This window comes from Anabas testudineus, chromosome 2 (assembly GCF_900324465.2).
Source record: "Anabas testudineus chromosome 2, fAnaTes1.2, whole genome shotgun sequence".
Taxonomy (NCBI): Eukaryota; Metazoa; Chordata; class Actinopteri; order Anabantiformes; family Anabantidae; genus Anabas; species Anabas testudineus.
In genome coordinates, this window is record NC_046611.1 from 25,555,569 (window position 1) to 25,568,488 (window position 12,920).

General features: G+C 43.6%; 1 protein-coding gene across 1 annotated transcript in view; it reads left to right on the top strand.

The window, feature by feature from the left end:
* The first annotated feature begins 7,062 nt into the window (after positions 1-7,062).
* Positions 7,063-12,920, top strand: part of sema5a (sema domain, seven thrombospondin repeats (type 1 and type 1-like), transmembrane domain (TM) and short cytoplasmic domain, (semaphorin) 5A) — a 110,920-nt gene continuing 105,062 nt past the window's right edge. Inside the window, exon 1 of the mRNA XM_026364488.1 lies at positions 7,063-7,364. The gene's annotated coding sequence lies outside the window, so the exon portion shown is untranslated. The remainder of the gene's footprint in view (positions 7,365-12,920) is intronic.

Consider the following 12,920-nt stretch of genomic DNA (forward strand, 5'->3'; position numbering starts at 1 on the left):
TGGACTTCTGATGGACAGTGGTTGTAGTCATTTCCTGACAGCGTTTAAAAGACTCTTTTTATTTACTTCTAACGTATATTTGAACTGTTCTTGTATTTTTAAAAAACTGTTTAGATCCTCAACATTGTGGCTTTAATTTTATTGTATTTTGTAATAACTGTGTATAATAAATTGTACTTTCTTTCTTTTCTGAATAAAATAGAATCTGGACACACTGGACGAGGCAGATGGCCGCCCACCCTGAGCCTGGTTCTGCTGCAGGTGTCTTCCATGAAAGAGAATTTTTCCTCTCTCTATCTAGTGCTTGTTCAAGGGGGATTTGTTGGATTTTTAATAATAATAATAATAATAATGATGCTGTGTATGGTCTCCATATAATTCTGTAAGGTTTAACCTTACTATAAAATATGTTTTTCAAGAAAATGTATTTGGACCCAGATTACATTATGAAAATTAGAAGGTCTTGAATTCCTGAAAGTTTTTATTGTCAATCTTTAATCTGCACAGGGGGCCCCATCAGCACCTCCCCCACTTCACCTCAGAACATGCCTCCAAAATCTACAGGTCTACAACACAGGTGAAACAGTCTGTTTAAATGATACCATCACTTATAAAGTTTAATAGAAAGTCTGTTATTAATCTTGATTGTTACCTTTTCACTTTATCTCCCTGTTTTGCTCAGTCACACGTTGTAGTTGTGGTTGCGTTACTAAAGTGTGTAAATGTTCATATCACACACAGACACCTTATTTTCAATAGCAAGAGAATAAGACTACTAACTGTTCGTGCACATGTGGAATCGAGAGGGTGGGAGGTTCATTCAGATCAGGCAGTGCAGAGCTGTTACGTGTGAACGTCCATCAGGTCCAGCATATGGAATATTTGATGTGAATTTTATAATTGGTCTTATTTTTCATTTAAAGTGAACAATGTGATTGTTCTAACACAGTTGTTCATCTTTTGTACTATTGATTGAAGCAGAAGAGTTTAACTCCAACTGTATGGCTCATCAGAGTATATTGTTTTTCAATGCGTTTTAAAGGTAGTGGGAAAAGAATACAGCTTGACCAGCACCATTAAACCACCAGTCTTCTGTTCTTTGAATTCCTGCTTTTAAAGGCACTATACTTCACATGAGCTGTCTCTGTCTAGTGTGCCTGGCGTAGCCTTGCTGAGGTGTTCAGACACTTGCTTTTATCTTGTCCAGAGGTATGGCTCGGAGATGGGAAAAGGTGAAAGTGACTTGGGCAGGTGGAAAAGCTATGCTCAAAGCCAAAGCAAAATAGTTTGATTTTTTTTTGCCTTTTCACAGCCTGCCCACAATTTCCTGAAAACAAGCAGCTGTTAGCACCTTATAATGCCAGTTTGGTGTTGATGTCCCGCTGCATATCCTCTCCATTAGAGCAGCTATTAGTCTGTATATAGTCACTTGTCATCACCTCAATGTATGTCTCCTTTGATAAATGGACAAATAAACATTTGACTTTGCTTCCTCCACACAGCCTGGTCCAGCATTGCCTTCTAACCTCCATCTGGAAAGCTGCCAGTAATTGAGATTAATTAACTTGTCCAAAGTGAGACAAAAACAGTTACCCTAGTTTCTCCTTGCTTGTCAACAAAGCTAATTTCTCATGAGAAGAATGAGCAGGGTATTACAGTCTTGTACAGGAGAAATGCAAGATGATGGATCTCTATATTTCCAATGGTTCCCCCTGTCTAATGAGTTCTTCCGTCACATTGTAGGATGATTATAAACAACAGGATCTACATTACTGAAAATAATAAGAAATTATGATGTCCCGGTAATGAGTGGGATTATTATCAGCTAATGCAAGTTTTGGTTGCTGTTGTCAGCCTTGCTGGTTATTTCCTTTTTGTAATGGGGTGGTTTATGAGAGGCAGTCATCTGAAACATGCAAAAATCTGCTTTGTAATAATAATGTATATGTAAATAAAAAGACAGCGATGTGCTATATTTACCTTGAGGATGCATATTGTAGTGTAAGTCAAACACTGAGCGTGTTCAGAGCTGTTCAGTTTCCTCAGTTTAGTATAGCTGTTAGACCACCAAACTGTGAAAAGGTTTTCCGATTTTTCACCTCAGAAGCACACATAAATCAAGGTTTCCAGAACTCTGGAGATAGAAATGCAGCGTAGCGAGAAGACCAATTTTGAGTTCCTGTGCACACCTGCTCAGAGTGCATTACAGTTCACGCAAATCCAAACTCTGAGGGGTCTAGGTTTGCTTTGTGTCTGTGACTGATCGTGGGGGAGACTGAGGCACGTGTACAGAGAGCGTCACACACATACACCTCTAGATATGCGTGCATGGCTGTGCGCACAAACGAACATATCTAGTTTTTTGTGTATGTAATGTATTGGTGCGTGTGACTCCGGTGCCCCTCAGCTAGAGTGGACATGTGGACATGTGTGTATTAGGAGACATGACTGTGGAGCAAGACGCCAGTGAAGTCACCCTGAAACACAAGATGGTGTTGAAGGAAACAAACGGCTTCTGCTGACTTAGTAAACGAAGGATTTATTCCAGTTTCCTGAGACTGTTTGGTCAGTGTTGGCAAAAAAAATCACTTCAGTCCCCCGTGGGCCTTCGGGAGCAAGGTACAGTTTGTTCCTCTACTTAATCTGGGATGATGCATCATAGTAAACCTCTATTAAGGACAAAGGGGAAAAGGTGAGGGAGTGACAGTGACTACAGAGTGAATATGTGCAGACAAGGTTATTTTTAACCAGGTCCACTTTAAAATGATGTTTTTAATGAATGTTTTTAATAAAATATTAACCACTAATTAAGCATATTCCCCCTTTAGCTCTGGGTCTGCCTTTAGAAGATTACAGTGTCCTAGAGATGGTGGTAGTTTTCCCACTGTGGCTCCTCTGGATTATATGTGCCTTGAGTACTTACATAAGTGGCTTTATTTTTCTATCCATTTAGGCATGGGTAGCTTTTGCCTAGTCTATCTCCACTTAAATTGCTTTTGGCTTCTGAAAATGACTGACTGGGAATAAATAGGTTCTTAATACAGACAAAAATCAGCAGACTGCACCCTTTACTGTAAATGGTGGAGACTATGCCCAGCAGTCACATACATAATTGTCCTCTATAGCCTCACCCCTTTCCATTTTGACATTAATTAATCTGAAGCAATCTCCAAACTGTTCATAGGGCCAAGACTTCATGCCTCCAAACCTTCAATTCCCATGATTGAATTTCAGAGAGTTCATCTCTCCAGCCCTTAACTTTGCCACTTCGCTAATGATGATCGAAAAAAAAAAAGAAGAAGAAGAAGACACTAAAAAAAGAGTAAGGAAAAAAAAATCTCTCACCATCAGCCATATTCTTTTTCCTATCCATCATGGGCCATAGAGGGGAGGACAAAGACAAATTCAGCCAGCCAGAATCTGGGCAGAAAGCAAGAAAGATGACCCCGTGGACTCTGGTGCTGCATTTTATTTTCTCCTATAGTCTATTCATTCACTGCCTTTAGATGGCCTGGTCGCCCAAAACGCTCTATCACACCTCCACAATGCTGTGCAGCAGGTCAGTGTGGGCTGGACAGACCCGCAAGGAAAAGATGGAGATGGAGTAAACTTCCACAATGTTATAGGCAAGAAAGGGGAGTACGGACTTCATTCGATGGATTATTTCATTTTACAGCACAGTCTGACCTTGTTTTAGGTGTTGAAACTTGTCTAAAGCCATGTTAACAGCTCCAACAACAACAACAACAACAACAACAATAATAATAATAATAAGCCACGGCACTGCTAACATGCAGATTCTAGTTTAGCATGGTAACAACCATCTTTAATAATAATCCATCCAGTTGTCGTGGAGATGCTGGAGGCTTCACTGTTGAGATAGCTCAGTGTGACCCAAACACACCAGCATCCTCAGAATCGCGCTGCTAACACGACTAAAATGATGGAAGAGGGCAACTTTGTAAGTATCTACGCAGATCTTTATCTCACAAATCAGCACCTACAGAAGCTTTTTCCTCCTAATTGTGCTGAGCCTGGCGCCTCCAGAAGTGCCGTCCCCTCCATCGCGGACATACTTCCTCTGACACTGTGACAGTTACAGCATCATTGTCCAATCCTTCCTCCCGTGAAGCGTGGCAGTGAAAGTAGACTTTGAGGAGCCCTGGCACTACAAGGCCCTGGATGCTGTTGCTGGAGGGGGGGGGGGGCACAGTAAGGCTGAGTAAGCCTGAGAAATTGCACGGCTTTGGCCCCGCTGCTGTATAGGATGGCTCATTGAGTCTGCAGGTATGTAGCTCACAGTGAGGAATGACTGCAGTCTTTTACAGATGCCCAGCTTCTTTCGGTCTCTCTCTCCCTATCCTTTCATACTCCTCTTCCCTCTGCCTGTGTCTGTCCACAGCTCCTTTTTCTCCTGGGAAATGACCAAGCTGCACTCCTCTGTCACTCGCCTGTATTTTCACCTCTCTCAGTCGAACGTACCGTGCAGTCATTCCTGCACAGGTATGTGCACGAGTGCATATCTCAGCGTCCACATGTGAAAATGTTGCATTTATGTGTCGGTGAGCGTGTGTGTGTGTGTGTGTGTGTGTGTGTTTTGCGTGTCTCAGTGGTCGGCTGGTTGACTGGCTGTGTTTGCAAGGTGTGAGCTGACCTGGGGCTTGAAACGGCCAAGAAACAGCATGACAGATGGCATATTTGAAAGAGGGATTTGGGGGATCGGATACAGTCAACTGAGGTTTGGCACCAAAGCAGGAGCTTGGGCTCCTGTTAGTATTTTCCCTTCCTTCAATCACTGAGCGTGGACACATGAAAACATCCACACAAGCCTTTACAGATGCACATGCTGACGAGAAGGGAACGCAACAATATGAGCATCAAATATTCTCAAATTAATATATTGTCATGCTGATCGAGGCCTTTGCTGTCTTCATCGTGACATTACTTCAGTGTCTTCAAAGAAGAGCAGAGATGAAACACTACACAAACACATAGATACGCGAATACACCCTACTGAGATCTTATAGGTCCAGGTGAAATGGAGGCTCTTGAAACTGATTTTCTGTGGTTGCCTGGCAACTTCATTGTATTTGCCTGATACCAAAACAGGAATGCTGAACAACAAAGGTGGCGGCAGACAAACCAGAGGAGACTGGAACACCGGTTCATATCGGTCGTCCTCTGTCTCAGGCCTCTTCTCAGGAGCTAATGTGCTTAATCTCATCCATCACAGACCGATGGCTTATTCAAAGTGAAAACAATTCCGCTTTTACTGATGAAACTTGCTCAGCGCAGCTCAGACAGCTGTAGCTTGAGTCTGAAGTTTAGCCCGACCTCTGTGGATTACGCTTTCGGCCATGAGCGAGTCAAACATCCATTGTTGTGGCGAGTGAAGCATGCAGAGTGAAAAAGGGACTCTCAAATTCCTGAAGCAAGGAGAAAAGGTTCTGGAGGTCGTAACCCTCTCGGTGGAGCAAACTTTATTCAATCACTTATTTTTTGAGTTTATTGTATCACAACTTAGTGTGCTGCTCTTTCCTTTTGTTAATTATATTTGTCGAGCCCTGTCGCTGCCTTTGGCATGTCCCAACTTTATCGAATCTGTTCCCACACTTCAGGAAAGCTGATCTGCTCCCGCTGCCTCTCCCCGCGCAGCCAGAGAAAGGAAAAGGTTACCCACGTGTTTCCCAGAGCTTCATAGAGACCACTTGAAATGTAAATCTCAGTTTTACGTCCTCCCATTGTGAGTAGCTACATTTTTATGAAAATGACCTGATTTGAATTTAGATGTGGGTACACAGGAGCCGAGGCATTCACTGAGGCACGTCCCTGTTTAATGAAGAGGCGTATTAACAGGCTGTTGTTGACTCCGCTACGTGTCTGTCAAAAAGACAGACACACACTTAGTCATAGCCCTAAAGCTGTGTAAGACACTCTTTGGGCTTTGGCGCTTGATAGAGGCTGTGTTCATTCACCTGGGGATAAATAGGTAATTGAACTGGGAATGTCACTATTAAAATACACAAAGGCAGAGAAACACAGGGCTGTCACTCTCTATCTTGCTCACCTCCTCTCACAAATCCACACACACACACACACATATTAGACATGACATGTATTTGCGTTCTAAAAAGATCAGTTGTTCAAAACAGATCTGAAGGGAAACTCTCTGTGGCACTCTCAGCTGTTTGTCTTCTCAATTAAAAATGTCTTTACTTGTGCGTAGCAATTACAAAACACATCCGCAAACACCTTCACATCGTTAAATAACTGGGTCCCAGCGAGTGCAGGTCTGGATGAGAGGTTTCAAACTCCAAAAGAGGCATCACATTCATTTCCTGAATCTCAACCAGCCACATCAAAAAATGCAAAGTTTGGGAGTTTAAAGGCGAATTTAAAATATCCAGCAGCCTACTGGTTGGAAAATACGTGTTTTTGTTGCTTTTAAAGGCTCAGGGCTTGTGTATTCACTTGCAAATAAAGCTACTTAAGGGGTGAGTGCTTATCTGAAGCTGGTGTTGACCTCTGACCTCCCCGGAAGAGACAAACCAGAGGAAGGTTAAACTTCCAAGTGGAACAGAGCCACATGTGTTTGAGGTATAAAAAATAAAAAAAAAAAAAAAAAGGAGTAAAAAATAGCTCAAAGTGTCCATAACTCTTGGATCCCACTTGTCCCAGCAGCGGTTAGCGGGCTGCGCTGCGCTGCTCTCCTCCACCCTCCACCTCCACCTGCAGGACAGCTGTGCAGCCGCTGCCACGTCTCTCCCCCTCGCCGCTGGAGTGGACGCGCAAAGTGGGGGCGCACTCCTCAGAGCCGGCCCCGCTCGAGAGATGCGCAGCTGTGACTGAGAGAGGCGCGCTGGACTCATCCCTCCACCTCCACCCACCTCCACCCCTCCTGCCTTTTTCTTCTTCTTTTTTGGTGCACAAGCTCTGACTGTTTTAGTTGAAGGAAACTTTTGTGTGTGTGGTTTTTTTTCGGTGCCGATGCTTTTTCGCACCCGCGTCTCTCTCTCTCCCCCTCCAAACACACACACACACACACTAGAGAGCGGAGGCACATTGTCTGTGGCGCAGCGAGACAGTGCGGTGTCCGATTACAAACCGTGCGCCGGGGACCTACCGGCACAGAGCGCTCCTCTGTGGACAAGAAATAGCACACGGGACTCCGGAGGGACGAGAGACAGCGCAGAAAGAGAAGGAGCTTTACCGAGGTCGATTCCTGGCACAGACACAGCGGAACTGAAGAGATCTCATCTTCAGTTCATCTTTATTTTGTGTTTCTGTGGCACCACTCTTCTCACCGGGACGACACACGCAGCCTGGCTCATTACTAGATGAACGGGAGTTGGGCACCTCACCTGGTAAGAGCAAACGCATTTTAACGTGCACCGTGCACCAGCTTTTTATTATAAGGACATGTCACAGCTTCTGGAGCTGCTCCGTTCCTGCACGCAATGCATTTGTCTTCACCTTATATTAAACCGATGCCTTCTGACTGTCATGCACCTTATCTTGCAGCCATAACACCTGATATAAGAGGTTACAGTATCCAGTAGAGAGGGTTGAAGCCCGTGTTTATTCAGGAAATATCCAGAATCCCATTACGCAAAGAATCAGTTTGAGAAGTTTGGGATTTGGCTTTGCGGTGTTTGGCCACTTGGTGGTGCTGACAGAGTGCCACCAGTGCAGCTTTTATAAAATCTCTACATTCAACAAATTCACTGCAGTGTCTGACTTTTCTTTCCTCTTTCAAAATCTGAATGTCTGGTATAATATCTCCAGGTGCACAAATCTCTGCATCGTCTGCAGCGGGTGCATGTACAGTATTTCCTCTCTCTTCTCTTCCTCCTTTTTTTTAAAAGACATAGCTGTTCACCAGTCCTTGAAACCAGTCAGTGCCTTGATAGCACAAATGCAAATGGGACCTTTTCACACTCAAATGTCTGTGATTAATTATGGTATGATTTTTACCCTTTGTTATGGACGTATTTGTAGCGAAGCGGCGTTCAATTAGTCGATTAGATGGATGGACCAGTGTCCATATGTTTCCTTTTTATGTAAAACTCACATTGTGTTTTGATATTTTCATCCCACTTTCTTCCCGTAAAACTGCTTTTAATCTACAAAACATGTGAACAGAGCGGGTGCCCTTTCTGAGGCACGCTCATTGTGTACAAGATAATGCCAGAATTTCCCATTTAATGGCGGGGGATAGGACATATCTCTGTTATTCTGCTCATCCCTTTGTTGAGGATTTCAGACCTTCCAGGCGCACAGCTCGAGCCTTTGGCTTGTCGCACAATGTAAGAGCCAGAGCTGAGTCCTCGCAGGTCATATGGTTTTGTAAAAGCACTTGGAAAAAGTTCTTTTTATGAGTAGAGTAAGAGCTTTATTTGAACTTTTCTTACATATTACACATTTGAGTTCAGCGTTGAGTTCAGTTCGGGAAGTTTGGACAAGTTGAATATACAGTCGGAAAGATAATATGTGGTTTAATTCTGAATTCTCGGCCCCACGTCCTCTTTCCAGTCCTGCAGCAGGTGTGGATGCACTTTAATCTCCAGCCCTGTTGATTAGTGTACAGTTAATCAAACACAATTGTTAACTTACTCACTTATTTATCATTATTTTTTGCAGCCTGAGGCAACAACCTTTGTAAAGAGATGCACATTTTCAGTCAGGTGTGGCGTCCTGAGTATAAAGCACTCAGCATACTCCTTTCTGTTGCATTGGTATTCATGCGGGGTTGTGGTTGTTTTGGAACTTGAAAGCCATGGTCCTGATAAACACAGTCAGCTTCCTCTGATCTTATGGCCTCAGACCCATGAGGATGCTGTAGCTTGTCCATCCTGTCACACTGCGCTTAGCAGAGGAAAAACGTGACCCTTATCCAGATGGTAGAATTACTTTCAACTCACAGCATCCGAGCCTTTATTCGACATTGCATGCAAAAATCCCCGAGGAAAAGAGATGAAAAGGAGACATGAAGTGAGAGAAAAAGGGATGATATGAAAATGCTAAGTCACAAAATCATGTAATATGACGCATTTTGTCAGACGTTGCTGGTTTCTATTAGAGATGAGCTGCTAGAGATCCAGTGTAAATACAGGTGACACTCCAAACACTGGGAATTGATGCTTTTCTCTGTTTCTGTCCTCTCTGGTGGCAATATTTGCTGATTTTCCTCATCTTTCATAGGAATAATTAGCTATAACTCAAATACTTTGAGAGGTTTGTCAAAATAAACATAGAAAGCCGACTGTCAGTTTGGGCCGTCAGAAACTTTGACGTGCATTTCTGACAATCTTCTCACACTTGAGCAAAAAATAAATGATTTGAGCGAAGAATTGGCAGATTTATCAATTGTAGGAATAATCATTATTTGCACTCCTAGACAGCATTAACACCTCAACTCCTTCCTCATAGAGTCATAACACAGACGAGCAGCAGATCCTGACGAGGCCATAATATGGAAAAGCAGCCACACATTCCAGCGGTGAGCGAAGAGCAGCATATGATTAGTGTGATTGATATCGGTGCCATGTTGGGAAATTGCCCAAACACTGACACAGAAGACCAGCACAAACACAGCAATTATTCCCAGCCAGGAGAATTTCATGATGAAAATGACCCCGGTGGCCTCAGCGGGTTGTGTGGTCGCCATGGAAACCCGTTGAATGACAAGCCCATTGTCGCCGACCTTTGTGATTCAGCATCCCCTCGGGGTCGATCCCTGTTGGGAGAGAAAGTGAAAGGCATTGTCATGCACGTGTAAACTAAACAGCCATTACCCTCTGGCCTCTTGGCGCCTCTTTAAGGCCCTTTGGTTATTTATTTATCTGACACCAGCAAGATGGGGCTTTGCTATAGTTTGTTCGTGTACACACGGCCTAACAAAAGATCCAGCTTTACTGGCTGTGAATTGCATGGAAGCCCCGATTTTACAAATTCTCCTCAGCAGATGATTTATTACTCCCTTACAAGTAAACTTGGAGGCTCAAACAATAGTTGAAGTGGTTGGCTGTGTCTTCCTGCTGCGCTTTGTCCTCTCACTACCACAGACTATTTATACATCACAACCACTTTGCCATCATCTGATCCCTCCCTTGTTCTTCTTGCCATTTATGATTTTAAGACTATAGTAAGAGAATCAGAGAAGCTTCGTGTTAGAAGACACCGATTTAAATCTCAAATTCTGCTTTGGTTGTTTGTGTGAGCAGCGGCACATTCAGATACATTTCTGGCTCATCCCTACAAAACCAAAAAGGTTGCCGAGGTGTAAGTACACAGTTCTTTTCTTTTCTTTTCTGCCATTCTCGGTTATTTAGTGACATGGTGCAATGTTGCTATGGCTACTCCAAGGTTTCCTGCAGGGGATCTGAGTGCATGTCCATCACAAAGGAAATGAAAATGTTGGCAAAATGAAAGTTTATCATCCACTTGTGTTCTTTAAAAGGCCAAAGTGTCACAGTGGTTGTCATAGAAATCGTGAGAAAGTTATCAAGTTGGGACACGCGGCGCAACCCCGTGGCATCTGTAGCCTCACGAAAGTCTGCATGGCATTTGCGAGGCTTGCATCACATTGCGTTAACGTTTGTAAGTAAGTAAAGCGAATAAAAATGGCAGTGCAGCACACACACACACACACACGCACACACGAATACATTCACACATAAACGACTCCTCTGGTGGGACGGATCCTTGTAAAACAGGCAGGGGAAGATGTGGTAATTTCACACTGCATGCTTAACAGCAAAACCAGCACAGGGGCAGGTGTAGGAAATAATTTGAGTTCACAGTGCGGCAGGGAAGCGCAGGCTTGCGAGATGTGATCCTGGATGTGCTATTATTTTTGCTGCTTGGATCCAAGAATGAATATCTGTGGTTTGAGTAAAACATCCAGTCTCATGTCCACACGTCAGAGGGAATTAGCGACGCTAAACCAGCCTTCACTCGCCAGCAATGTTACACTACATTAGCTCTGTCTGTCTCCCCGCTACAACCTCAAACCCCACTCAAATAGTGGAGGAATATGTCTTTTAACCATGATGCCAGCACAGGAAGAAGAGGGAGACTCTATTTGGGTCACGATTAAATAATCCCCAAAGCCTCTTTTTCACTGGGGATCGAGCCAAGAGGATGTTTGAAAGGTTAAACAGAGATGGATCCCGAAACTTCTGTGACAACAGGAGAAGCGATTATTGTAAACTTATTTAAGTTTGGAGTTTGCCGCACTTTTCTTTTGTGCTGCTATGAGGCTTGCGAGTGGTGGCGGCTGATGGGAGGAGAAGCAGACGGGACAGGCGGGAGGACGGCAGAGAGAGAGAGTGTGTGAAGAGGTATAATGAGTCAAGGGGAGAAGAGGTGGAAAGAGGATTTTTCAAATGAGAGATGGAGGAAGAAAGAGTGGAGAGGATTTGCTGGTCTTTGTTTACTGAGTGATTGAGTGCCACAGGGCCATTTGAAGGGTGAAATGAGTCATGAGTTGTCACCAAACACACACACACAGAGAAACACACACTTCTCCCCTCGCTGGGCCATCACCCAGCTGTATTTCTCCGGAAGATGAATGACTTTGAAGCATCAATGAGTGGATCATTTGATAGCGGCGCTCAGCCCGTACATTTCTCTTATACAGGAGCTTCTTGTTTCAGGCTGCAGCTTGTAACTCCGCAGTGAGAGCATAACTGGACTGCCTCCTGTGAGACTTTGACACTCTTCGCTATGTATAGTCACGGCTAAATTAGCAGTCTACACCTATTACTGAAGCAGGTGCACAGATTTGTGCTGTCTGCGTGTTTATTTGTGTGTCATTCGAGGTTGTGTTGTGCCATATGTTTTTCATATCAGCAGGAGGTGGATGCACTGTAGCTTAAGTCTTTCGTGGGTTTAGAGTTTTTTAAGCCTCATGGGACATGCATTGCCGCATCTTATCTTTATAGAGCATATCATTATACGATAAGAAGCTCTTTTGATGTGAGGTGTTTAGAGCTATCCGGGCGTCATCTATCGCAGCGCTGCAAACAGCCAGAGAAGCTGTAATTTGATCAGTGAGAGGATATAAATAAAGAAAATCCTTTAATCTTCTGCAAATGAAAACATTTATCTCTACTTTGAAATCATTACGAAGGGCTAATCAGAGCAATATCCTCGAAAAAAAAATTCCAGTTGCAAGAGGTTGCTTCCCTCAGCAGATGAATGAGCAAACAAAATTACAGAGCGTGCTATATTCTTTTTATCCAACCTTATATGAAAGTTTGCGATAACATCTAAAAGATAAAGAGGCCCACTACTTGTAGTTCGGCCACGCGGGAAAAATGGGGAGGGAGGAGAGATACAGAGGGAGATTAAAGGAGAGATATAAAGAAAGAGAAGGAGAGATTGGACACCGCAGGAAGATGTGAAAGATAAGAATGTACATTTTTCAGACAAAGAGGGGTGGCGCCTGCTTTATGAATGAAAAAAGAAAGGGCAACGGAAAGAAAAAGGAACAGGAATAAAGAAATAGAAGGGATGGTAGGGCAGGACACAAAGGCGAAAAGTAGGCAGGCAGCAAGACACGCAAAGGAGAGTGATAAGAAAGAGAAAACTTACAGGGACGTGCTGCGATGGAGAGCAGAAGAAGGAAGGAAGAGTTAAGGAAGCAATTGTGCACTTCCTGGGGATGAACAGGTCGCGTCTTACTCACTTTTCAATATCCCCAAAAAGACCTTCGCTTTTACAGCTTCACTTATTGAATTATCCCAAAGTGTAAAACTCAAATACCATCGCCTCCAAACCCAGAAAGTCCAGAGATGTTGAAACTCTCCCCCGAGTCGATAAAATGTATTACTTGGCACTCAAAGCAATCGAGGTTTACTTTTCACGCCCTCTGAGACCACATACAGTTAAAGTAACTAATTACATTTAGTCAAGTG